General features: G+C 35.9%; 1 protein-coding gene across 1 annotated transcript in view; it reads left to right on the forward strand.

Moving 5' to 3' along the window:
- PTPRD (protein tyrosine phosphatase receptor type D) overlaps nt 1–26,816 on the forward strand; it is a 1,173,827-nt gene that overhangs the window by 241,299 nt on the left and 905,712 nt on the right. The window contains exon 3 of the mRNA XM_085043363.1: nt 3,018–3,090. The gene's annotated coding sequence lies outside the window, so the exon portion shown is untranslated. The remainder of the gene's footprint in view (nt 1–3,017; nt 3,091–26,816) is intronic.

Below are 26,816 nucleotides of genomic sequence, written 5' to 3' on the forward strand. Positions count from 1 at the left end.
CTTTAATGATACTTAGACAAAAACTGAATGAGCCCTAATGTGAAATTATTAAAAGAAATTGAGTAAAAATAGAAAAGAGACATGAAATTGTGAGCAGAAAAAAAAAAAAAAACAGTGCAGGGAAAAAGGGAGATGAAAGGCATGCATGCCCCCAAATACAGGAAAAAGTTAGCCTTACTAAAATGTCCCATGACTACAACTCTGCAATGGTTCTTCCTCTTTCTTTTAAATGCACACAGAATGTGTTTATTACTCCTCAAGCAAATGACAATAAATTAGTCTACTTAAATGGGGTTTAAAAATTAGATTAAGAATATATTTTAGGCAATATTTTTACTTTTTGTGGTTGGAACTGCTGCTTTTTTTTAAGGAAAAATTGAAGAAAAATAGTACTAATAACAGAAGAGGAAAACACTAAATGTCAAAAAAGTTCTTTCAGTGGACTGGACAGGTTCATACTTCTCAAGTGATGAAAGCCCATGTAGTTGCCATGTAGGCACCTAAAATATATAGCATAGAGCAACAAAGAGAATTGATAAAACAATGGAAGAATCTCATAGTTGCATATGTGTTTATGAAAAAGGAGCAATGGGTAGTGCACCAGTTTTCAAGACATATTTTATGAATTCTTATTGCTTAATCAGCATTCCTATGATGTGATGATTAATTGAGCAACTTAAGGAAAAAATTAATTGATGCTTTCTTATATATAAAGGAAATGCTAATTAGTTTATAGTGTTAGCGTAAGAAATCTCTGCCCTAAACACAGCAATGTTAAAATGTAACAAAGTATGTATTCAAGGTAGCCATTTGAACCTTGTCATTCAGCCTTCAGCACTGACAACATTATAATTTGCATATTTCTATTCACTCTGCTTCCTGTCTAACTGAAAAATATACCAGATATTGAAATGCTTCTGACATAAAAATTAACTCAGTTCTTTGTCATATACAACCATGTTGCATGCATTTTAAGGCCCTGCAAGATCATATGAAATAAATGCTTGAAACCTATGTTCCTTATGCATTTTATACTCCTTATTTGCTTATAACAAAAGTACTCTATCTGCCTCTTTTCAACAACTGTCTGTGTTGCATATGCAGTGCATTAAAAAAAAAAAAAATTAACCAAAACACTGAAACTGTTACGGTATTATGACAAAAATGTAGTAGTTTCAGAGAAGAGTATTTTTAGGGTGAAACATTCTTGATTACTCTTGTTCATTTATTGCTATTTACTTTTATTCTTTCCTAAATCATTTAGGACTGTTGTGATTTCTGACTCTCATGAATGAGATATGTAAAAAGGTGGAAGGTGGTTACCAATTCCAGACTGCCTAGGTGGGTGGATAAAATACAAACTCATAATTGCTGTGAAAAAAAATCACAGTATCCCAGCATGGTCGAGGTTGGATTTGGGCCAAACTCCCTACTCAAGTAGAGCTACTGAGAGCAGGTTGATCAAGACCATGTCCAGATGGTTTTTCAGTACTTCTAAGATGAATATTCCACAGTCATTTCTAGGCAAACTAGTTCAGTATTCAGTTACAGTAAAACAGCTGGGTTTGGATATGCATACAGAGCTTGATGAGGTTTCCTTTCAGCTGCCTTCTCTCCAGATTGAATAGCCTCCCCCAACATTACCCCAAAGGAAAGATCACAGAATCACAGACTCATAGAATGGTTAGGGATGGAAAGGACCTTAAAAATCTTTTCAATCCAACCCCCTTGCCTGGGTTTCCTTCCAGTATACTGGTTGTATGAAGTGCCATCCAGCCTGGCCTTGTTTTTTTCCTTGGTTTTTTGGTCTATTTCCACAGATGGGGAGTCCACAACCTCTTTGGACAATATATCCCTTCCTAATATCTGACCTAAATATGTACTCCTTCAACTTAAGGCCATTCTCCCTTGGCCTATCCCTACATGCCCTTGTTAAAAGTCCATCTCAGTCATCTTGCAAGCCTCCTTCAGATACTGCAAGGTGCCACAAGTTCTCCCTGAAGCCTTTTTTTTTTTCGGACTAAGCAGCCCCAGCTCTCTCATTCCATCCTCATAAGAGAGATGCTCCAGCCCTGTGGTCAATTTGGTGTCTCTTTTCAAGATTTGTTCCAGCAGATGCACATCTTCCTTTTGTTGGGGGCCCCGGACTTAGATGGAGTGGTCCAGGTGGGGTCTCACAAGAGCAGAGTAGAGAGGGACAGTCACCTCCCCTGACCTGCTGGTGACACTGCTTTCTGTGCTGCCCAGGCTGCAGCTGGCTTTCTGAGCTGCAAGTGCGTATCACTGTGTCCTGTTTTTCTTCTCATCAACCAACACCCCCAAATCTTTCTCCTCTCAATCCATTCTCCACCCAGCCTGTACTTATGCTTGGGCATCTCCAGCCCAGATGCAGGACCTTGCATCCAGCCTTGCTGGAACATCATGAGGTTTTCATCTTAAGCCTGTGAAAAAGAGCTAAATGAGTGAGTTGAATAGGTATGGTAGAGGTTGACACTGGTTTGTGATATGTGAAGAGATAACTTTACTATTGACAAGGCCACAGTTCTGTTTTCATATACATAAAGAAATTTAGCAAATAACATACTGCCTGTACAAGTACTGCGTGTTTTGGTGATAGGTCTACTGTACTTAAAGATCTAATAACATAAGTTCAGTTATGAAGCATCATTTTTGCACTAAAAATAGTGCATTGAGAAAGGGTTGGTCTAGCATAGTGACAAAGCAAGAAAGTGTTAATGACTAAGACAATGTGTTTTGGAACACAATTGTTTCCTAAGCACTTCAATCAAGCACAGATAATTTCAATACAAATAATTGTGTATGACTATTTATAATTTATACTCTTTCACATCACATTTACTCTAGGAATTCCATTTTGTTTTGCTGCTTTTCAATGATTATTGTTTGCAGAAGTTATTTTTCATCAGAGTATTAACTTTTCTATTTCTTGAACCGTTCAGAAATCACTGGTTTTGCTGTAGAAAAGCAAATAAAACATGTTTGATTTTCTGTTTCAGGGAAATCTTGAAGAGTCTTACACTTTTAATCCTCCAGTCGTTAACTGTGCTATGAGGACATTCTGGTGAGGTGGTAAGTTGGTCTGTTACTTTGATCAGCTAAATTGTCATTTCAGATTTAACTGCTATAACAATACCCTTCAGTGTCTATCTGACAAACTTGTCTTTCAGGCTCTCTTGGCAAATTTCCAAAACTGTAAATCTATGATTGATTTCATATGTAGGAAGTCTGAATCATAGAGGCATCAAATGTTTTCTTTATTTACAGATTAACTTTACATCATATGAACAGAGCAGCTGATTCCTTCATGCTCAATGTCTATTTTCCAGAAATGCTATGTTCCTACACATCTGGAAATCTGGGTGATTATTATAATTAGTTTAGTACAGCATGAGTCACCCAGGAATGTTAGATATTTTCAGCTTTCACAATTTCTGTAATCTATTTGTCAACTACTTGTCAGACTTCTTCCAGAATATTCTGTCCCCACACCCACATGAGTATGACAAAAGTCTAAAGGCTTTTGTTTTTCCGATTGCAAAGAAGGCTGATAGATTTAAGAGGTCACTGCGACCTGTCAATGTTCTCTGGATGAGCAGCTTTTATGAAGGTCTAATAAATTACATTATAATTTCTGTTGATCTGAGCAACTAGTAACTCATATTATACTCTCTAACCAGGAATTTTCATCTGCAATAGGATTACTTTTAATCTTTACTTTTAAATACTGAACAGAGACAACAGAAATGATGGTTACTTATTTCAAGATATTAGAGAAGTTCTGAATAATGGTGGGACCACTGACTGTGAATCATATTTCAGACAATTGTGGTTCATTGCTCTCAGCCTTAATATAGCATGCTCATTCTTTTTTGTTTTTTCCTTCATTATAAAGTCAAAGTTTGTGCTACTGTTGGAGCTTGAGTGCTGAAAAATACAATTCTTTTGGAGAAACACCATGTGGCTTTTCCTCAGCTAGATACCATTTTGTGTTTTTGGTTTTTTTTAATATTTCTATCCATCTATTAATAAAAGTACAAGAATAGTTTTACAACTCCAATTATATATACTTGTTATATGAAAAAGATTAATGTTCCAGAATTTAATGACTGCAAGAAAACCTTTCAAAACACTAGATAAATATTATATAAGAAGCATATAGTTGTATGCTCTTTCATGTTCTATGGACAGAAATGGACATTACATTATGTACATTAACTGCAGAGTTAGGACCACTGATGTAGCATAGATTCTTAATTCTCTGCTCTCTTGTTGTTGATAAATGGAGAATTTATGAAGCAAATGAGAAAAATTATTTCTGATTTTAATATATAAAGTTTACCCAGCTCATAGTCTGTTACTTTTTAAACCAGGCAGATATTTGTTCTGATCAATCTTCTGAGTGACTTTTTCTTTTTGATATCATTGAAGTTCAGTGTCACTTACTATCCTGTCATCTAAAAGAAATTATGTCCCCCAAGCAGTGTTTATTTATTGGAGTGAATACCAACAACAAAACTCCATTTTGATACAAAGTTTCCTTTTCAGGGATTTTTTTTTCCTTGCCTTTGAAAATGTGCAATGGATTAAAGTGTGATGTAAATCATGTCATTTGGTCATCCTCTCATTTTCTTAGCTAAAATATAAATTACTCTTATTGGAAGTAATAAAATTATCCATTGTCTGGGGGTTTCCTACTGTAAAAATACAAGTAGTTTAGATGTAGTAATGTATTTTTACCCAAATTAATAAATACATTCTCAAAACAAATTCGCATTCATAAAGTAAAATCTAATAAATAGAAATCTAATTTATTTCTGCAGTCTTGCAACAGTGTTTTTTTGTTGGGTTTTTTTTTTAATAAATGTGAACTTTTTACTACTATTTTTATTACTATTTTTATTTCACTGTTAAAGAATTCTTGATTATATGTGGCTAGAATCCCAGTTCTTCAAGACTTCAAATCTGGAATAAATATAATTTCCTGGGCTGAAATCCTATCATTTTACCAAATGAAAGAAATTTCCTTGAACAAATTAGTAACAATGGAAGAACAATGGGAAATTTAAAACGGGGGAGGGGGAAGGGGGGGGGGTTCAGGCAAATTTATATAAAAGTTTCAGTGGTTTAATGTTTGTGTTAGTATAAGGATTCTGTATTTGTGGCATATATAATGATATACAATTTTTTAACTTGCATTCATTATCATTTCAGATGTTACAGAAAAAAATAAATCCAAATTGTGAACACTTTATCTCTTACAGAAAGTAATTTAGCAAAACTTCATAATCATAGAAAAGCCTGCTTAAAATTGAATAGAGGTTGCTTCTTTTATGTATTGCTTTATTTTAAACAGAAATTCAGTGCTTTGTTTTCCTCAGCTTTGTGAGCACATTTTCAGCCCTGAAAACGTCAACATAAAATTCTCCTTAAGGGTGAAATTTTGATAGTGCAGAAATATAAAGCATGTCCCTCAGACTTCATTGTGTCTTAGATTCCATATTTAAACTTGGATGAACAGAGATATGTCTGCAGCACTTTCATGATACTTAAGATATATGCAAGTGGAGACAATATGTCTTCATTATTTAGAACTAATTTGTTGTGATTGATGAAAAAGGTGAAAACTCTAGATACAGGCATACAAGATGCAGTCTATTACTTTTATTGATTATAGAATTAAAGGAGGCTATTATTTATTTAACATTTTTAATGAAATTCCAATTATTAAAAAGAATATATGAGTATTAAAATTCTCAACCCTGACTATCAGTTCAATAGCTTGGCAAGTTAGAATAAGAATATCCAAGCTTTAACCTCTAGGCATTATTATTGAAGCCAGTTTGGATTGGTTCAGTTTGAACATTCTTTTAGTTTGACAGTTATTTGGCTAGCTGAAATGTGATGGTGGAATGAGTTCAAATGCTAAGGGTAAAGAACCACATTACAAAAAATCTGCCTATTATGACAATAGTTCACATCTTGCAACCACAACAGAAAGGCCAAAGATCAGACATCTATGAAGAGGCAACTGCACCTTAAGTCAACCAGCAGTTTTGAGTCCTGTGGCTCAAAACATAAGGAGCCCTGCAAAAAAAGTGAACACTCCCACACCAAGGCTGCACTGCAAGTGTGGTCAAAAAATTCTGGTTCATTTATCTACTTACCATCAGCACAAAATTCACTTAACCACTTAAGCAAGTTTAAAATGATGGAAAAAACACTCCTTTTTTGATAAAAGTCTATACTGCTATATTCTATGTTCTTACTGAAACTGAGAATAACATGTCAAGCAGTAATTTCTAATTAAGGAATAATGATAAAGCAGCCTAATGGAACTGCAAAAAATCTTAATACAATACAGAAACATTACCAATTAATGTATTTTTGTCCACAAAATTATACATTCAAGTAATTTAGTTCTGGAGTTTCTTCATTGTGTGGATAGAAACTAGAATAAACAAAATCTTCATGGACAAGTCAGGCATCTATTAAAATGATTGGATTTTTTTCTTCATACTAATCCATTACAGATGACTTTCAGTCATGAATGAAAGAAAAATTAAAAACAAAATATTTTCAATCTGTGTTTTTCTTTGCAAATAAATATTGGTATCACTCCACAACATATAGCAAATAGTAGTGCAAGGAGATATGTTATACAGGTCAGTATTTCTCAGTAGCTGTGTGGTAACCATAATAGATGAGTCACAGCAGGCAATCTATAGAGTTACAAAATAGAGTTTATAATGATAAAAATCTCAATAAAAAGGAAAATGTTGCTTCTTTTCGATTGTCATTTTACTTTTCACAACCAGGTAATTCTGAATGCAGGATCTGTGGTCTAATTTTAGCACAGGATCTGTGGTCTAATTTTAGCATGTTAGTAGTATTTGCTCTTATCATGAGTCAGTTTATTGAGAGACAACTTTTTAAATAACATTTCTAGTGCGTACTGTTGTACGTAGATATCAATCTTCTCTTATAAATATTTTATGTACATTGTATAATCAAGGGTTCAGAAATTAGTGAATATACTCACCAGTTTTCCTAAACTATAGGATTATTTAAAGAAAAACATTGATTGTTTCACAAAGGCCATTTTAAGATCCTGTACAGTTTTGAGAGATTTTATTGCCTTATGAGGGCTCTGTATGCCAAAAGATTCACGTTCATTATTCACAGAGAATACAATTTTGTCAGAAATGTTTTTTGTGGAAGTGGCAAAAACTTTGTAGCGAAAAAGCTTATTTTCCCTCTGTGTATCCTTGGCAGAGAACAATATAGTTTAGACACATCCAAAAAATGAAATAAGACCTTGCTAAAATCCTTTTGCTTAGTAAATTTGAATGGGTTTTTGTTGTTGTTGTTGTTCTTGTTCTGGTTTTCATTTTTAAATCTATATTTTATTAGAATTCTTTTATTAAAAAACTTGGTTTATTGTCTGAAAGTACCAGTTATTACATGTAACTAGGTGTAAAATCAACATAATTCTAAACCAAGTTGATTTTTATGCATTTTTATGTAGTTACTAATATGCATTTTTATGTAGTTAACAATCGCAGTATCACAGAATGGGTCAGGATGGAGAGGACCACAGTGGGTCATCTGATCCAAGCTCCCTGCTCACACAGGGTCATCCTAGAGCACATTGCACAGGACTGTGTCCAGACGGTTCTTGAATATCCCCAGTAAGGGAGACTTCACAACCTTTCTGGGCAATCTATTGCAATGCAGTCACCTGCACAGTAAAGTTCCTCCTCATATTCAGGTGGAACTTCCTGTGTATCTGTTTCTGCCTATTGCCTTTTGTCCTATCGCTCACCACCACTGAGAAAGGCCTGATTCATCCTCTTGGCACCCTCCCTTCCAATACTGATAGACATTGACAAGGTCCCCTCTCAGTTTTCTCCTCGAGACTGAGCAGGCCAAACACTCTCAGCCTTTCTTCATAAGACAGATGCTTCAGTCCCTTAAACCTCCCCTGGACCCACTCCAGGAGCTCCATGTCTGCCCTGCACTGAGCAGCCCAGAATTGGGCACAGAGCTCCATATGAGGCTTCACCAGGGCTGAGCAGAGGGGCAAGATCACCTCACTAGACCTGCTGTCAGTGCTCTTCCTAATGAACCCCAGGACACCATTGGCTTTCTTTGCCACCAGGACACACTGCTGGCTCATGGACAGCTTGTTGCCCACCAGGACCCCGAGGTCCTTCCCCATAGAGCTGCTTCCCAGCAGATCAGCACTCAGCCTGTTCTGGTGCCTGGGGTTTTCTTCCACAGGTGCAGAACCCTTCATTTGCATTCGTTGAGTTTCAGACAGTTCTTCTCTGCCCATCTCTCCACCTTGCTGAGGTCCATCTGAAGAGCTGCACAGCCCTCTGGGGTATTGGGCACTCCTTCCAGCTTTGTGTCATTGGTGAACTCACTGAGGAGGCATCAGGCCCTTTATCCAAGTCACTGATGAACAAGTTAAACAATACTGGGCCCAGTGCTTAACCTTTGGGGACACCACTGATGACAAGCCTCCAGCCTGACCCTGCACCACTGATTGCAGCCCTCTGGAATCTCTCATTCAGCCAGCTCTCAATCCACCTCACTGCCCACTCATCTAATCCACACTTCCTTGTGTTTGCCTAGAAGGATGTTATGAGAGAGACAGAGTCAAAAGCCTTGCTGAAGTTGAGGTGGACAATATCAGCTGCTCTCCCCTCATCCCTCCACTTACTTGTTTCATCATGGAAGGCAATCAGGTTTTTCAAACATGACTTGTCTTTACAGAATCCATGCTGACTCCTGATCAGCTTCTTGCCTTCCATGTGGGTAGACACAAACTCCAGAATGAGGCACTCACTCTATCATCTTTCCAGGGATTGAGGTGAGCCCAACTGGGCAGTAGTTACCTGGGTCCTCCTTTTTGCTCCTTTGGAAGACCAGGGTGACATTTGCAATATTCCAGTCCTCAGGCACCTCTCCTGATATTCATGACCTTTCAAAGAAGATCATGAGGAGCCTGTCTAGGATGTCCAACAGCTCTCTCAGCACTTGTGGATTCCTCTCGTCAAGGCCCATGGATTTGTAGATATCATGTTTGCCTGGCTCTACCTGAATGCTCCTTGACCAAGGGCAAGTCCTCCTTCTAACATTCATTTACCCTGGTCTCCTGGGTCAGAGGTTCCTGGAGGCTGGTATAAAACCAGTGAAGACTAATGCAAAGAAGGCATTCAATAACTCTGCCTTCTCTACAACGTTACCAGGGTTCCCTTTGTATTTGCTAATGGACCCACATTATCCTTTTTTTTTCTTTTATTAGTTCTTTATTCATCCAAGGAAGTTTCCTGCCCCCTTGGCCTGATTTCTTTCTCACTGGGATGCATTGCTCTTTAGTCTGGAGGAAATGACCATTGAATACCAATTGTCTCTCTTGGACCCCTCTTCCCTGAAGGGTCAGTTCCTCTGGGATTCTTGAAAGATCCCTAAAGAGGCTAAAACTAACTCTACTGAAATTGATGTCTGTAATCTTCCTCACTGTCCTGATACCTCTTCATTCAATACTGAACTGCACAATCTCATTGCTGCTACAGCCAAGACTGCCCCCAACCTTCACAACACAGCAAGGCCTTTCTTATTTGTACTATGAAGTCTAACAGCACAGCATTCCTTTTGGGATCCTTCACTTCCTGTAACAGGAAGTTTTCATCAATGGTTTCCAGGAACCTGCTGGAGATGTATTTTAAAATGCATTTCTTTTTTACAAATTAGTGCAGTTGACCTTGGTGAAAGTAGGCTTTATCTGTAAAACTAAGACTAATTAATTACCATGTGATCTAGGACAGTGATAAACTTTCCAGAATGGACAGAGGCTGAAGAGAAACAAATGTTACTAAATAGTCATTTAGACTATGTCCTACATTCATATTTGAGGCAGCCATTTGAGGCAACACTTTAGGGGCCGCCATTCCAAGATGGAAAAGCAGGAAGACTATGTTCAGAGTTACTGAAGATGTTAAATTTAGACTTTGGTTTAGATTTTTAAGTATTATAATACAATTCTGAATAACATATTCAATTCTGAAATGTTATAATGCAGAATAACATGTATTCTTATCTCTTTGTGTAAGAGAACCTATAATAAATTTAATCAACTTTTCTGCTTTCTAAACCACTCAAAACAAATCTGACTACTGCGTACATTCATTATTCTTTCAGTAAACATGAATAACAATGTTAAGTAACCAAATAGTTGACAACATTCATGTTAAAAAGATACCACAGGTCTGACTTTTGCTGAAGTTGTGTATGAAAAGCCTGTACTGTACTGCAACAATTGACTTAATATTCAAGACTCTAAACAGGCAAAAATCCCTTACTTTTCTTTGTCCGCTTGATCTGTGCTTACAACATCCTTTGATGTTATAAACAACCATATTTAGTTTCTTTAGTTGGGCTGATTCATGATTGTAGTTCTGATTTCCTATGGGATTATGGATGACAGCTTGGAAGTATAAAAATGCCTTTTTACCATTTAAAACTAAGCAGGCTGCTGTTACATCTGAATCCTCTGATGATACCATACTGATGTTGTACTAGGAATCATGAATAGTGGATTTTTCTGGTGTTACCTGTTTTGTGGTGAGTAATAATATCAGTACTTCACAAAAATAACTTCTTCAAAGTGTTGGTCTTAACATGCTTTCATCTTTACTGTCTCTCTGTGAGGTGAATGGAAATATGTTTCTGATAAGGAACATGCTATCATATAGAAAGGACTTAAATGACTTGTGTCATGGCATTCACAAGCATAAAAAGCAAGCCCCTAACAGGCAGATGTTATACCATCACAACACTTGGCTTCCCTCATAGGTTTTTAGAATCTTTAGTTCCCAAATTTTCATTATACAACTATTACTGGTACAAATTGATGTTTGAAAATACCTGCAAAGCAGACAATATTTTTATTATAGATACTCTAATGTAAGGTGCACTATCGCAATATATAGGAAAAATATTATCTTTAATTTTTAATTTGCTAAAAACATTTTAAAATTTTTGAATGGTAGCAAAGAATACATTGGCATCAACTTTTTATTTGGATTATTATTTGCATTTTCTATTTACAGGATCAGATTTCTAATTTTTTTCCATATTTGTTCTTTCTGATACTTCAGGCCTTAAAAAAATCTTTCATAAATTGCTTGAGTCCATGAGAAGTACAGGATCTTGTCAGGTAAACTGTTATGTCATATCTGAGAAAATAAAAAAAAACCCCAAAAAAACCAAAAAACCAAAAAACCAAAAAAAACCCTCAACCAACCAACCGACAAAAAAAAAAAGAAAAAAAAACCTCAAAAAACCAAAACAAGCAAAACTAACCAACCAAAACAAAACAAAACCCACCCCAGCCAAACCCAGAAGTCTTGTGTACTTAGAACAAAATGCCCTTTTGTACATAAGCTTTTATGTTATAGGCAAGAGAACATAACCCTACACCCCTGAAATATGATTTTCTCAAATTAGGCAAAATTGCTTGTAAGATATGTTAACAATCTTGGTAACAGTTCTAAAACTGGAGTACAATAGGTCTTTTTTTTTTTTTTCAGCCCCACAGGTTGAAATGTGTTTACCTAAATTGTTATATTAAACAAAATACAAGATTTAAAATTTCAGAAACATTAGAGAAGAATTACTTTGGGTGTAGACTTCTGCTCTAAAAATCTTTGTCATTCATTGTTGACTATGTCATATAAGTTATTCATAAGGACTAGTGGAGCCATGAAACAGATTTGTTGAAAGTAGGCTGACTGGTACTTATTTTAATGCTTCTGATAAATCCCATATTATCCAAATACACTAAACATAGATTTTCCCAATAGTATACAGTGCTTTTATGTCTCAGTAACCAAATTAAAGCTATACATTAGGTTACAAAGACAATCGGAAGAAGAATCATATCTAGGAAAATCAGAAGGCATGATACTGAATTCATTTTGGTGTGTGAGTTGGAGTTAGAGATAATTTCACACGCATTCAATTTCCTTGGTGAATGTCATGTTCCCTCAAACAGTTTTTCTTTAGAAGTAACAGAAAATTTCCTTTACTTCTGTGGCAGGAAATTAAGCAAAACATTGTTAAAAAAAGAACTACAAAGAGGTTTGTCAATTAGGGTGAAAGACATAGTACATCTGAATGAAACTGCTAGTTATTCTCCAAAAGTTATTTGTTTCAGGCTAGATGACAGTGACACATTTCATAATTCCTCTGTTTACTATCTGTTTATTGCATGATTTAATGATTCAAAAAACTTAAAAAACAAGCAAACAAACAACATCCAAGGATTCCCTCCTCAAAAATCAGTGCAAAATGATTTTTTAAATATTAAGGGATGAGAATTCAATTATCTGGAAATTAATTTCATTTTTTGAAGTAATGTTTTTCTATATAAATTAAGTTGTCTGGTTGTTTAGTCCTATTTTAATTAGCAATTTTCAGAATAGCTCTTTAAAAAAAACAGCTATAGATGTTAGTCCTATAATTCATTGTACAAAGAACAGGTCTGTATTTCACAGAATCGTAGAATGGTTTGGATTGAAAGGGACCATAAATGTCATCTGGCGCCAAACCCCTGCCATAGGGAGGGACACCTTTCACGGGGCCAGGTTGCTGGGAGCCCCATCCAACCTGGCTTTGAACACTTCCAGAAATGGGCAACCCCAACTTCTCTAGGGTCCCTGTTTCAGTGCCCCACTGGCCTCAGAGTAAAGAATTTTTCTCTAATATGTAATCTAAACCTGCTCTCTTAAAGTTTGAAGCCATTCCCCCTTTTCCCATCACTACATGTTGTTGTAATTAGTTTCGCTCCCTCTTTCTTGTAGGTTCCCTTCAAGTACTGGAAAGCTTCAATTAGGTCAACACAATGCTTTCTCTTTTCTAGGCTGAACAATTCCAATTCCCTAAGCCTTTTCTTGTGCAAGTGCTCCATTCCTCTGATCATCTTGGTGGCTTCCTCTGGACTCTACCCAACAGATCCATGTCCTTCTAGTGCTGGGGACCCCAGAGCTGAATGCAGAACTGGGGGTGGGGTCTCACAAGGCAAAATACAGGGACAGAATCAAATAACCTCTCTTGACCTTCTGACCACGCTGCTTTTGATAGAGACCAGAACTGGGCTGCAGGGTCATTTCTCCTCCAACAGAAACTCCAAGTCCTCTGCGGCAGAGCTGCTCAATCTGTTCATCCCCCAGCCTGTGTTGGTACTAGGGGTTGCCCAGACCCTTGTGCAGCATGTTGCAAGAAACATTTCTGAGCTGGTAAGCAGCAGACAAGATTTGCAGAATTTGAGAGTGAACTTTAGTGTTTTTTCTGATAATAATATGAAGCTCTGGCTAAGGGAATAACACATAAATTTTTTTTACCCACATCATCTGATATATAGCTTGTAATTTTTTTAGCTAAATGACAAATATCAGTTGCAGCTTTGTCTAATGCAGAAATATATTTACAAAGAAGCAATGAGTATTAAAACTTTTTCATTGAGACATTCACTCTGTGCTATTGTAGGTGACTTTGTTCTACTCCCACTCTTTTTTTTGCCTACTTAAATTTTTATCTAAGGTAATAACAATAATTATAAAATTTAAGTCAGCAGCTGTTAGCACACATATTTTTGTTGCTGACAAATTCAATTAAAGACATTGCTAGCTAAACCAATCAAGTAACAGGTAGCTCAGAAAAGGTCAACTCTAAATTATTGTTTCCCATAATAATTTCCCAAACCATTAAGTTTGTAAAATTAATTTGAAACTGAAGCTCATAAAAGTAAATTATGGAGAATGCCTTGCTAGTTTGTGGGTATTCTAGAGCATAAAACAGTATGTCTCCCATGGAAAATGCTCCTCCTAACATTGTCCAGGTTGCAGCCCAAGTACAGAGAGGTTCTAGCAGTATTTGCATTGTAAATGTCTATTTCCAGGAATGATAACTCCAGCTAGAAAGCTTTCTTCCCCTCCTCCATAATTACAAATCCAATGTTTGTCTTTTATTTTGTTTTGAACTATGTTTTGGGACATTTAAATCAAGGGAGAGGGTTTGATATGCAGTAATAAGCAAAGTTATTAAAATAACAACAGTTTCTTTAGAACATCAATAATTCAATGGGGAATTATATTTCCAAAATTCTAGTGTGAGTTTGAACTTTCCCATGAATTAAAATGCAAATGGTAATTAAAAAACCCAACCCCAAAGAACTTAAGACTAAGATAGCATGAATCAGTTATTTATGCAGCTACATTAAGCTTTTAGTTACTGTACAGTCAAGGCCCATTAAAGGTAATATTTAGCAATAATTCTACAAAACTGAGGTTCTCATGGTCACTGATTTGTTTCTTCTAGCAATTGCAAGAGCTTGTGGAAGTTAAAAAGAGCTTGAGAAATGACAGAAGTAAATAATTCAATGTGTTGGTTTTAAACAGTATTTTATCAGTGAATGCTGGTTCAAGAGAGAATAAGGTTTTTCATGAGAACAAAAACTAAGAAAAAAATAAAAGTCAGTAAAAAATAGTAAAAAAGAGGCATAACACCAATATCCATATAGGGTTTATAATGGAAGTGACTACTTAGCACCAGAGGTTAGGCTGGTAGGCACAATAATGGTTTAAATGATCACTAATCTGGGATTAAAATATTTACTTTTCTCAGACTGATTCCACACAAAGTGATGGGAAACCTTTTGATTTCAGTGGGAATGGATGGTGACACCTGCCAAGAGAGTTTTGAGAAGTTATTTTCTCCAATTCTCAATGTGAAAAGTATTTGAATGTATGGTTTGCACCAAGAAGGAGTATAAGAAATAATAATATTCATATTTTGGCTTTTCTCAGTGTAAGAAGCTTAAAAATGTAATTTGCAAAGGAAATGAACTAAATTTATATATCATGCATTATTCATGTATATGAAATGAACTATTCTTTTATGTGTTGGTGTTCATCAGTTTTAAATAAAAGCATAAATAACTTTAAAGCAAGAAAACAAATGTCCAGTTACCAAGCTTTATACCTCGCATCCTTATACTGGCCCGCATAAAAGAAACTTCCATTTACTTTAAATTTACAGCTGCAGATAGCAGAGAAAATTAGAGTGGTAGTCATTACAGCTATTGTTCTGTTGGGATCCTTGGACTAAAAGATTTTCTGGTGTGAGATTGGAGCATTTGGCCAATTTGTACGTGATGTCCTAACATCCACCAGTGGACCAGAAGCCTAGCCAAAAGTATAACTATTAGTTCCAGCTAATCTGCATTTATTGGGAAATAGTGAACAAAGACCAGCTGTGTATTTGCAGCTCAGTCATCAGCTTCAAAGGAAATACAGCTAGCTAGGAAAGGAGAAGAGGATCAAAACGGTGCTTTCAGTTGTGCAAAATTGAAACAGCTTAGTTTAATTGTTGCATGTGGTAAGTTCAAGCAGATGTTGTACCTGATAAATAGACCTGAGCATTCAAAAATTCTAAGATAATGTAGAGACTTCATTGAAAGGATTATCTGAGCCCCAGACACTCATTACAAAAAGGATTACTATTGAAGTATTTTCTACTACAAAGCATGGACTTATAAAGGAATAGAAAGAAAAGGGAAATGATTCTTAGGATAGCTTTTAGATCATTTTTTCTAATGATCATGTCCATGAAGAGAAGCATCCTTCATATGCTTTGGAAACTGAAAAAAAGTCTCAAGAGAATTATGATGTCTTAGAACTGGTTCAAACAGAAACAGTGTTATAGCAGCCATGAAGATATTAGTTATTTGCTTATGAGGAAATTCACTGACACAATGGGGTCATAAATCTATGTAGCTGAACCAAGACTGTCAGGATGGGAATAAACTGAGTCTTTCAGAATCAGTGATTTATTTTTCCTGCCAGAATTACACTGAAAGGTTAAAAAAATTTCATTAATTATATACCTTCTTTTTAAGTATTTATCCAACTGGTGTAGTAAAGGTTATCATTCATTTTGCTTGATTTATTCATTCTGGATATTTCTGTGGATACCTCTATATACTTTCTGCCTACTGAGGAAACCCTTTGATACTGCTTTGAAAATTTTTAGACAGTTCTGTTGAAGAGTTTCATGTATAAGCTAGTGAAAGCAATTTTGTTCACTACTTGGAGTTGCCATGTTTGTACCGGTAGTGTAATACTTCAATAGGGAAAAAAACTGAGGGCAATTCTTCCCCTCCTCTTTCTCCCCTTCCCCATGATAATTCATTCTTTGTGAAGGAATGCAATGTTCTTTACTTACGGAATGCAAACTTCTTTACTTTCTGCAGTGTCAGAACATGCTCATCTGGTCAGTCATCTTCAATCTCTAAGTGACTTCCTCAATAGTTGTCAAGGTCCTGCCATAATTTATTAGTACGTCTAACGTGCCTGCTTAATTGAATACTGTTAAATTAATACAAAATGTCGCAAAAAAACCCTGCTAAATGGCTATCCCTTGACACCACTTTGCAAGTGTAAAATAAGATGCTGTTTAGGTCTCCTTTAATTATGCTTATTTTCAGAGATTTTTTTACAGTGTTGCAATGTCTGTCTCTTTCCTGTTGCTCCTTAAGGCATGTTTTATCAGCTCCACCATGGTGATACAGATCTGTCAGTTTCTGCCAGTACTAGGCTCATGCCAAAGTCTGCTCAGCAGGCTGTCTCTGGAAAAGTAACACGACATTATATGCAGCAGTATGGAAAAGACTATTTTATGCAGATAATCCCACCATTGCTCAACACAAATCCCTGTCCAGTACTGTAGTTTATAAGGGAAGCAAAGGATCACTGGGGAAAAAAGCTGCTTTATATCCAGCCTTTTTACTAGATTTAATATGCTTGTTCCTGGGAAGGAAAAAAAAATTAGTAAATTTTCATAAAAGCGTGGGAATTCTGGGTTGTAATAAAGTCATGTAAAGAAAATTACCTCGAGCTCATTTTGGAAGTGTTGTTCATATTTCAATTTTCTACTTAATGCAAACTACAATATGTGCTATCATATACATCTTTATGATGTTATAAAATAAACCTCCTATTTCATGTAAAATAGTTCTAGATTGGCAAACTGAAAAAAACTAAGTTCACACCAATTTTAAGAAATTAAATTAGTGACAAACAATATGTCTTTACTCCAAATAGAAAGGAAATTTGAAGCAAGTTAAAACTAATCCACTCAAACAAGATTTTTTTCTTTTCAGTTATAGGTGTCTTAGTGAAGTTCATTTCATGTCTTCAGGATCTAAACCCAAAGCTAATGGCTAGAAATACTGACATGGCTCAGTTTGTTTTCTTTCAAAAAGAGCCAAACAGTATGAAATAAAACCTAGTATATATTCTTTTTCCTATGTAATATTATCTAGATTTCTGATGGTGGTTTTATCTAATGATTTTAATGGACCATTTTTCAAGGAATGTGTCTTTCAATTTGTTTACTAATTTTTTCATGAGAGATCACATTTACCATAGAAAACATACTGGTTTTCACCACAGAATCTTCTTCTGTAATTTCTTTCTGGTCACCCATCAGAATTACATAAATATTAAATGTTCTGAACTTTCATGTATCATTTTGAACTGGAAGTTTTGAAACTGGAAATGTATTTATCATATTTCTTACAGTGTACCTTCTTTTTGCAACCTTTTCTGTCACCTTCAGGATAACTCTGCCTGGGTTCCAGTGTCCTGGTTACTTCTTCCAGATCTCTGTAGTCACATCTGTTGTGCTCCAGGTTGCCTCTTTTGGTGTAACTGGAAGGAAGAACAGCAGGGGTTAACAGTCAGAGGGACAGGCAAGCTTTGACTATCTTTCCACCACATCCTGCATGTGAATTCCCATGAAGTAACTAACTTCCCTAGACAATAAACCAAGCCAGCTCTTGAGTGTCTTCATCCCCCATAGCAACAAGTGACCTGCTATTATATTTTTCTTTTCCTTTTAATGCTCCTGCATTAGTCAGGGTCACGTGGCCTGGTGATGTTTTTGAAACTAAAATTTTATGGATGTAGAAAAATTGATCTGTTTTGAGGATCAAAAAGAATCAAAAAGAAAATTGGAACTGTTTGAGATATTTGCCTTTTTATTATATAATATTAAAATTTTTTAATTACATTAAAAAGAGAAAGTTTAAAAATATGCTATAAATTTAGCTAGCTGCCTAGACGGTTCTTTGCTTTGAAAGTGCACAACATGAAAGACAATCATGATGTTTATAGAAGCAAATAATTTACTTCCATTCTCCTTCTGAAGATTGGAGTGAAAAATTAAGATTGATCTTAGATGAGGAAAAGTAAGAAATATGTACAAAACTACCATGCGAACTATCAGGAGAAGACTTTTATGTCTTTCACATTCGTGATCAGATAATATTTTTTCAAAGGTGAATCAAGGTCAGAACATATTTTCCTTAAGAGTTTAGGAAGAGAACTTGAGACACCTTATAACTTAAGAGAAAAAAAGAGTCTTTTTAATAGGAAGGTCTTAAATGCTAACATATCATGAAGAAGAAGTAAGACGATACAGGGGAAGTGGAAGACAGTAATAGACAGTATTGTAACTTTAGCTAAAATAAAATGTCATTATATTTGTTGAGTTTTTAAAATATGTAAAGCACCAATCACATTCCTACTATCCTTTTTCTTTTGCTAGTTATTGGGAGAAACAAAACAAAGTATAATACAGTCTTATATTGAATATAAATAACTAAATGAGAAAAGCCATACTTACAGAACACTTCTACCAACATTGAGATGCATAAATTAGATAGGTAACAGACAGGCACAGACAAAAAAACACCTAGACACTGTGCAGCATACCATATTGTAAGATTGGAATAAATTGAAAATTTTCTAGAACAACTCCTGTTTTCATTCCAATTAACAGTTTCTGCATCAGGACAGGAAGCTCTTGGCCTTTAAATTGATTGCAATAGTTCATAGAATCATGGAATGGGTTGGAAGGGACTTTAAAGATCATCTAGTTCCAACACCCCCTGCCCTAGGCATGGAAGCCACCCAATAAATTAGGTTGCCCAAGGCCCCATCCAACCTGACTGAACACTTCCAGGGATGGTTTTGGGTAATCATAACTTGACCAAAGATGGGGACTATTAATTACCTAGGTTTGATTGTGATATTTCCCCACTGATCTGGCAGCTGTCACAAAGTTATATTTGGCTAAACTCCCAGACATCAAAATATGGGGTGGACCAAAGAGATTTAAATCCCTCCACATGTCAACATGACTTTTATCAGTTTTAACATAGCACATTTCAGATCTGTGCTGCATAAAAGCAAGTAACTAGTTTCACTGAAATCAATCCAGTGAAGCTTTCTCATAGTATTGATAAGGTCTGTTATTTATAGCTTCTGGACTGCGTGGAGTATCTTGCTCTAATAAACTGTTTCACAGGCACTCCTTTTTGCTCACAGTTTCTCATTGATAATTATGTCTTTGGAGTTTTCTGAGAAGTTATCACAAGTGTGTCCTGAAAAGAACAGAGACTGATTATTTCAGGGATCCTTCTGTTTAGTGCTACAGTTGTATTTTGCAGCTACTCTTAAAGAGAAACACACAATCTTTTGAGACGTTGTGTCCCATAAACTCTTCTTTAGGCAAAAAAAAAAAAAATCTCAGTCAATATGCAGATTAGAACACTGTTTCTGGTACAAATTAACACATAACAATATGAAGATATTTGAAGTAATGTTACATACCCTTCTTTCTTTTAGTGATTTTTGGAGATATCAGGTAAGCTGAAAATTTGTAGAGTATGTGCTGGGAGAGTCCTAATTTGTACCTTGAGAATAGCTCTTCATCCTATTAGAATTCTTTCCCACGAGCCTCCTTCAGTTATACAGCTTATATCCTTTGCCTAAGAACTATGCCTCTGCCGTGACTTGAACAGTGTTTGAAACAAGCACACCGTATATTAAGTTACAGTTGATTTTTCAACACTGTTGCTTTTATGTGAGTTTGTGTGTAAGAGCCTTTTTCAGCTCTTACAGGTAGTTATAGGGATATGTAAAGTATATGTATTATAACAGAATGATCAGTGCAATAGGGCTGTTTATAAGTGATTATTTTCATAATTTCTTACAGAATTCATATTTTCACTTGGTGGAATCAAGTTCATACTGGTAAAATGACCAGTTGTAAAACTTACCTGATCATTTTATATCTTTTGAAATTTCTCTCTCCTTTTCACTTTCTCTCAAAAATTATAATTCCCACTATGATAGATTTGGTTTTGATTGCTCATCTTTATGGGAATGTCCATTCAGTACAAATCCATTGATAAGAACAAGTTACTGTGACATAAAACTGAAAAATTAGGATGGAGAATGAAGTTCTAATTGCCAAAAAAAAAAAAAAAAAGACACCCAAAATTTTCACTAGCCAGTTGGTTTGGTTTTTGTGGACCTTACCTGATGTATAAAATGAATTTAAAAATATTTTGGTTTTTTGAAACTCATAGTTGCCATAAGAATGTTATATAATTTTGTTTTGATAAAAGTATAAAAGTATAATAAGAAAAATATAGGGCAAATGCCACAAAATACTTCTGAGAAGAAGTATAAGGCCCTACTTAGTTTTATATATATACATCTATATTTATAGAGACGATATAGATATAGATATAGATATAGATAGATATAGATATAGATATAGATGATATAGATATAGATGATATAGATATAGATATAGATATAGATGATATAGATATAGATATAGATATAGATATAGATGATATAGATATAGATGATATAGATGATATAGATAGATATAGATATAGATATAGATATAGATGATATAGATATATTCTCGGCAGAGAAGACATGCAAGTAAAATCTGAATATGTTTACCCTGGGGGAATAAAGTACAGGCACACATATATTTTTATTTCATAGAAATGTAGATATATTTTATAGCTGTATTTTAATTGGAGGTCAATCTTTTTATTAGAAACCCAAATTCAAATTGTCATTTTGTTCAAATGGTTTAATCATTTAAGTTTACCGGTATTACATTAGGAAATGCATACTATTGTCCTGAATGACCCCCATCACTCATAGAGTGTGAATTGTCTCTGGCAGTATGGGATGTTTATAGAGAATTAAAAGTGACAGCAGGAGGATAGCTGGTGTCAGTAAGTCAACTATGCCAAGTCAGTTTTCCTCAGTGTACTATGAAATTATCCAGTTCCTTTGAATTACACACTGATGCAGCGTCTTTGACTATCATAAATGAGCAGAAGGAATTTATTAAATTTCTGTCACTAATCTGCATTTTTAAAAATGGATTATACTGCTACTATATGTGTAAATACCATCCTGCTTCTTTGCCGTATCTTCTTTTTGCACATCTCTCCAACATTTACTATAATTTCTGCATATATGCAGGAGAACTCATAATGATACATTTCCTTTTGCAGGTAAGCAGAGGGTGTGGGACGGAAAGCAAAAATTATCAAAGCAGTAGGGCTGGTAAGAAGCGGTAGATTTGCAGCCCTATGCATCCTGGAGTTTTCACTGCAAGATATGTAGTGATAGTATAGCTGAAGTACAGAGATGCAGTTTGTTCATATTAATTTTCACATTTCATATTGATGTGAAATTAATATTTGTTCATATTGATTTTAATCCCTGGATCTTGATGCTATATGCCAGATAAATTTCTTAAGATCTAGTGGTAAAACCTTCTGCAGAATTTATTATATATATATATATATATTTATATTTTATATATATATATATATATATATATATATGCAAGCAGTTGGTTTAGATAAAACCTTTGATAAAAATGCTTCTCATTTTTTCTCACCTGAAAATCCAAAGCACTAGGGCTTTCACAGTCCTCCCATCTCAGGGAACAAAGATTCAAAAGTCTGGTGCTCCTAATACTAATACAATTATTAATAGGAGTACATTTTCTTTCTGATGTAATGTTAGATTATAAAACAGAGTGGTGCTAACTGATTATTTTGTGAGTGTTTTTCTTCCTGATTGATCAGCAGTTTGGTCAAGAGCTAGGCATATTCTATGTAAGTAAAAGGTCACCAGTGACCTATGTGACTATTCTAACAGCTGGGCAAGTTGTTGTTTTTAGAAAGAGTGGTATGTCCCTGAGATTGGGCTTCTTATTTGTGTGTATGTGTGTGGATTATATCTCTATATATTTACTTCTTCCTTGTGCATGAACAAAATTTCTTATCTTTTTTCCTTGTATTTTTATACTCAAAAAGGCAAAACCAATTTAGTTTTACTGCAGGAAATGGAACGTCTGCTTCCTAGTGGTCGCTAAAAAGTGTTCTCACACTATGTGAAATATCAGTAATTAAGAGTAAGTAGTATAAATCAGTTGTTATCCTAGAGAATGCACTGGTCAAAGGAACAATGAAACATTTTACTTTTAATTGACCATTTTGATGATACAGCCCTTTAGAATATTGATATAAATCCAACTATTTCAGATGCTCGAATTCTTCATAACTTGCACTAGCAATGACAAAGCATAATGTTGATTAGGTTTGAGGGACCATTATGCTAAATAATCAGAAACAGAGAGGAGAGAGAATATTTCAGTACCCATTTACAGTATCAAAGTAGTGCAGAGTAAGGTACACTGTGTCCATACAATACAGTGAGCCTCACAGATTCTTGGTCAGGTTCAGAGCTAGCTCTGTGTTAATGAATTTTGTTGTTGGGTTGTTTATCTCTTTCTTTATCTCAATAGAAATTATCAGTTTGGGTGCCGAGATGTACAGACACTTAGAAAATAGTGTATGTCATTCGTTCAGTGATCTACACACTGTGTTGCAAAGAAGCTTCAAAAATAAGGTATGTGCTGTTGCTGCAAACAAGTAGACATATTAAAAAAACAAAATAAATAATAATGAAAAAGCAACCAAACAAAAACTAACAACCCAAAATACCTTATTCGTAACATTTCATTCACTTGTTTTAGTTTCATGCAGAAATGCAAGACAGGTGAACCTGAATATACTGATGTCCTAGTTCATGCAAGTTAAAAACTAGTTGCTCCTCTGCTAACTGATATTTATATAAAGATCACTACAGGCTCTCATACAAATTATTTTAGTAAGATTACTACCATGCCAGATTTTCAAAACAATATACCATTGTGGACCATACAGAACTATTGTGGACCATGTAGAACCATTGTATAATTTTAAAAAACTCATAATGACATATAATCAAAGATGTGTTCAGCAATAAAACTATGTTCTTTAGTCCATACAATATCATGAATAAAAAATATTATTAATCAGATTTTATTTAACAAAACAACAGTACAACAACACAATACAACAGTACAATTTCCTTTTTTAAACCTTGTAACTATAATAAGAATAGCAAAAATTTGCAAGCTTTCATAGTCTCTGCAAAATATCCTTTCTGAAAACAAGTTCTCCCAGATCTCAGGAATCCAAGATTGCTGAATTTTATACAAATTCTACCATCACAAGTAAAATGTATTTACCATTATCCTATTTTCTGTAACCCATAATGGTGGCTTAAATCACTGTTTGTGACAGGAAAAATACAAAAAATAAAACCACCAACATCCTCCTCCAACCAACCAAACAGCAGGATAAGCTGTTTAAGTGGTCTGACATTTAGTGTTTCCAGCTTTTTACAGTTCCAATTACAGCCCAAAAAAGGTCATATAAAAAGTCTTTCCAACGCACCAAAAAGAAATCCAGTGCCTGCGTGACGATCCAGTTTAAATACAGAAGAACAAAGAAAGAAAAGCCTCTGAAAATAAAATGGATCAAACGCAGAAAGGTTTGAAATATACCCCCAAAATATAATTAAAACCAAAAGAGTTTAGATGTTGGTGCCAAAAATTTAATGTATTTTATTTAATAATAGCAGAGGCAAAGAGAAAGAAAGAAACAGGAAAAGAGTTGTGTGTGGTGGGGGTGGGGGGACAGGGATAGAGTGACAGGGGTTAGATAGAAACATCTCACCCTTCCAGGGCTCCCAGTGACATCTAATTGTTCCTCTCCATCTGGGCTTCTGGGTGGTGAGGGTCCCTGCTGCTGCACCAAAAAGTATAGAATCCAGTGGATTAACATATGTTTTGGGCTAGGTGAGAACGCCCAGGTTCCTCCCCTGGGGAGGGCAAGTTTGACACTGTCCCTTGCAACAATGTGGGTTTGTTGCATCATCTCTGGTGTAAAGTCTGGGGACACTTTGGGGGCCTTTGATGGGCCATGATAGCCCCTCGGCTGTCCCTCCTGTGGATAAGCTTTTCCCGGGGTGAAGGGGTCCCTGCAGCTTGGCTCCCCTGCACAGCAGAGGGTGAGCATTCACTGCCTCTGACCAGAGGCTTTCTCACCACACACCCAAAACCTCTCCTCCCCTTACACTTTGGTGTCAGGTCTGTGTGAGCCTGGCAGCTGATATCCCTGGGGCTGTGGTCTCCACCCTGAAGGTGCTAAGGTTGATCCCTCTGTGAATGTATTCTTCTCCCCCAGCCCTGGGCTGAGTCACTTTATCTTATCTTCACCTGTGAGCAGTCCAGGGCCTCAATCAGGCCTACTCAGAGTGTGGTGGTCTTCTCTGCAGCTATTGTAATACAGTTTTGCTACATTAGGCAAAAGTCCTTCATGAAGATATTTAAGTCATAAACTATAACATTTCCTTATATAACAGCCTGTTATGTGCTTTGAACTTTGCTTGCCAGAAAATGCTTTTTATAGAATCCTAGCAGGAGAAACTACTATTAAGTGACATTATGGGTTAACAGACAAACCATTTGTTTAAAACAGTTGCTTTTGGGGCAAGATGAGCTTTTACTCTGGGAAACAGTGGTGTTTAGGGGAATGAATTACTAGTGCAAATGAAATGTGATTTTGCAGTGGGTTGACCCTGTCAGGATACCAGATGCCCACCAAAGCTGCCCTATGACTCCCCTCCTCAGATGGACTGGGGAAGAGAAAATAAAATGAAAGGCTCATGGGTCAAGATAAGGACAGGGAGAGATGACACATACCAACTACCATTATGAGAAAAACAAGATCAACTTATTTTCCTGCCAATCAAATCAGAGTAGGATAATGAGAAATAAAACAAAGCCTTAAAAATGTCTTACCCCCCACCTTCCTTGGCTTAACTTTGCTTTCTACCTGCTCCCCTCTCCAGTGGCACAGGGATTTGGAGAATGGGTGCTGGGGTTAGCTCATCACAGGTCTCTGCTGGTACTTCCCTTTCACATGCTCCAATGTGGTGTCCCACCCAGAGGCTGCAGTTCTTCGTGAGCTGCTCCAGCATGGATCACCCATGGGGTCAAAAGCCCTGCCAAAAAACTGCTCCAGTGTGGGGTTTTTCTTTTCTCCATATGGCAGCAGGTCCTTCCAGGCGCCTGCTCCAGTACAAGCTTCACACACAGTCACAGGCTCTACACGTGGTCACTGCCTTCTCTCAGGCACATCCACCTTCTACCCTGAGGACATCCATGGGCTGCAGAGACACAGCCTGACTCACCATGATGTTCACCAGGGGCTGCAGAGGAGTCTGCTCAGGCACCTGTAGCACCTCCTCCCTTTCCTTCTGACACCCACCACCAATCTTGGTGTCTGGAGGGCTGTTTCTCTTACATGACCTCATGCCTCTCTACTTTGGCCACAATTGCTTTTGCACAATATTTTTTTTCCCCTTCTTAAATATGTTATGCCAGGGGTACTGCCAACACTGTTGAGGAGCTCTGTCTTGGTCAGTGGTGGGTCCATCTTGGAGCCAAGTGGCAGTTGCTTTATTGGACCATGGGGGAAGATTCTAGAAGCTACTCATGGAAGCCATGCCTGCAGCTGCCTTCCCGCACCCCAAAAACCTTGCCATGCAAACCCAATAATAAAAGGCATAATGACATCACAAAACCATTCGTAAAATGTATTTTTGAAAATTATTTTCATAACGAGCTTCTGCTGCTATCACCAAACTCTTTTAAAAGCCTTACAAATCATTGTCTGAACAGAAAATAGTTGTAAATTGTTTGTGTGGTAAATGCTTTTAAATTAATCTCATTGGCATACATCTTGTCAGGGAATATATTTAGGCTCCATCAATGTGATATAATAGTGTGTGAGAGAATGTATCTCACCAAAATTGCTCAGTTATTTTGGAGCAGTATATAACATGAATGAGAATATGTAAATTAGAGCCTTGAATTTCATAAGTGACTACCAAGCAGATACCTGTTTTGTTTTTGCAGTACTGAAAGACAGGAGAGGTAAAAAAGGTGTATGTGGGGCGGGTAGGGGTGGTAATTCCAAACAATATTATCCTGCTTGTTTTTTTCAAGTGTAGGGTGAATTGCTTTGAATCACCATCTCTAATTAATGAAGGACGTTTGGGGCCCTAAGTTTAGGTCTGAACTCTAATAACTGCAAAAGTTTAGATCTGAAATCTGCCCTTAATAAAATAATGCCTTTAAAAATCTGTGTGCTCATATAAATAATGAATGTTTTGACCTTTTAAAACTTTTAAATTTTTCTATTTATAATGGTAACTAATTATTTTTCCTTTGTGTTAGAAAAGGCTTTATGATATTCAATTTTTAGATTCAAATTTGCTTTTTATCACTGGTCTGTCTGGAAAGAGAAGCCTTCAAAAAACAAACATCCAGAAAAACACAGTGACAAAATATCATAATACTCACTTCCCACTAGTTTTCTAGTCTGATTTTTCTCACATGGGAATTCAGGTGTATAAATGAATGTTGTATTTCTTATTTGCTAT

Source organism: Lichenostomus cassidix, chromosome Z (assembly GCF_008360975.1).
Source record: "Lichenostomus cassidix isolate B80296 chromosome Z, HeHo_3.0, whole genome shotgun sequence".
Lineage (NCBI taxonomy): Eukaryota > Metazoa > Chordata > Aves > Passeriformes > Meliphagidae > Lichenostomus > Lichenostomus cassidix.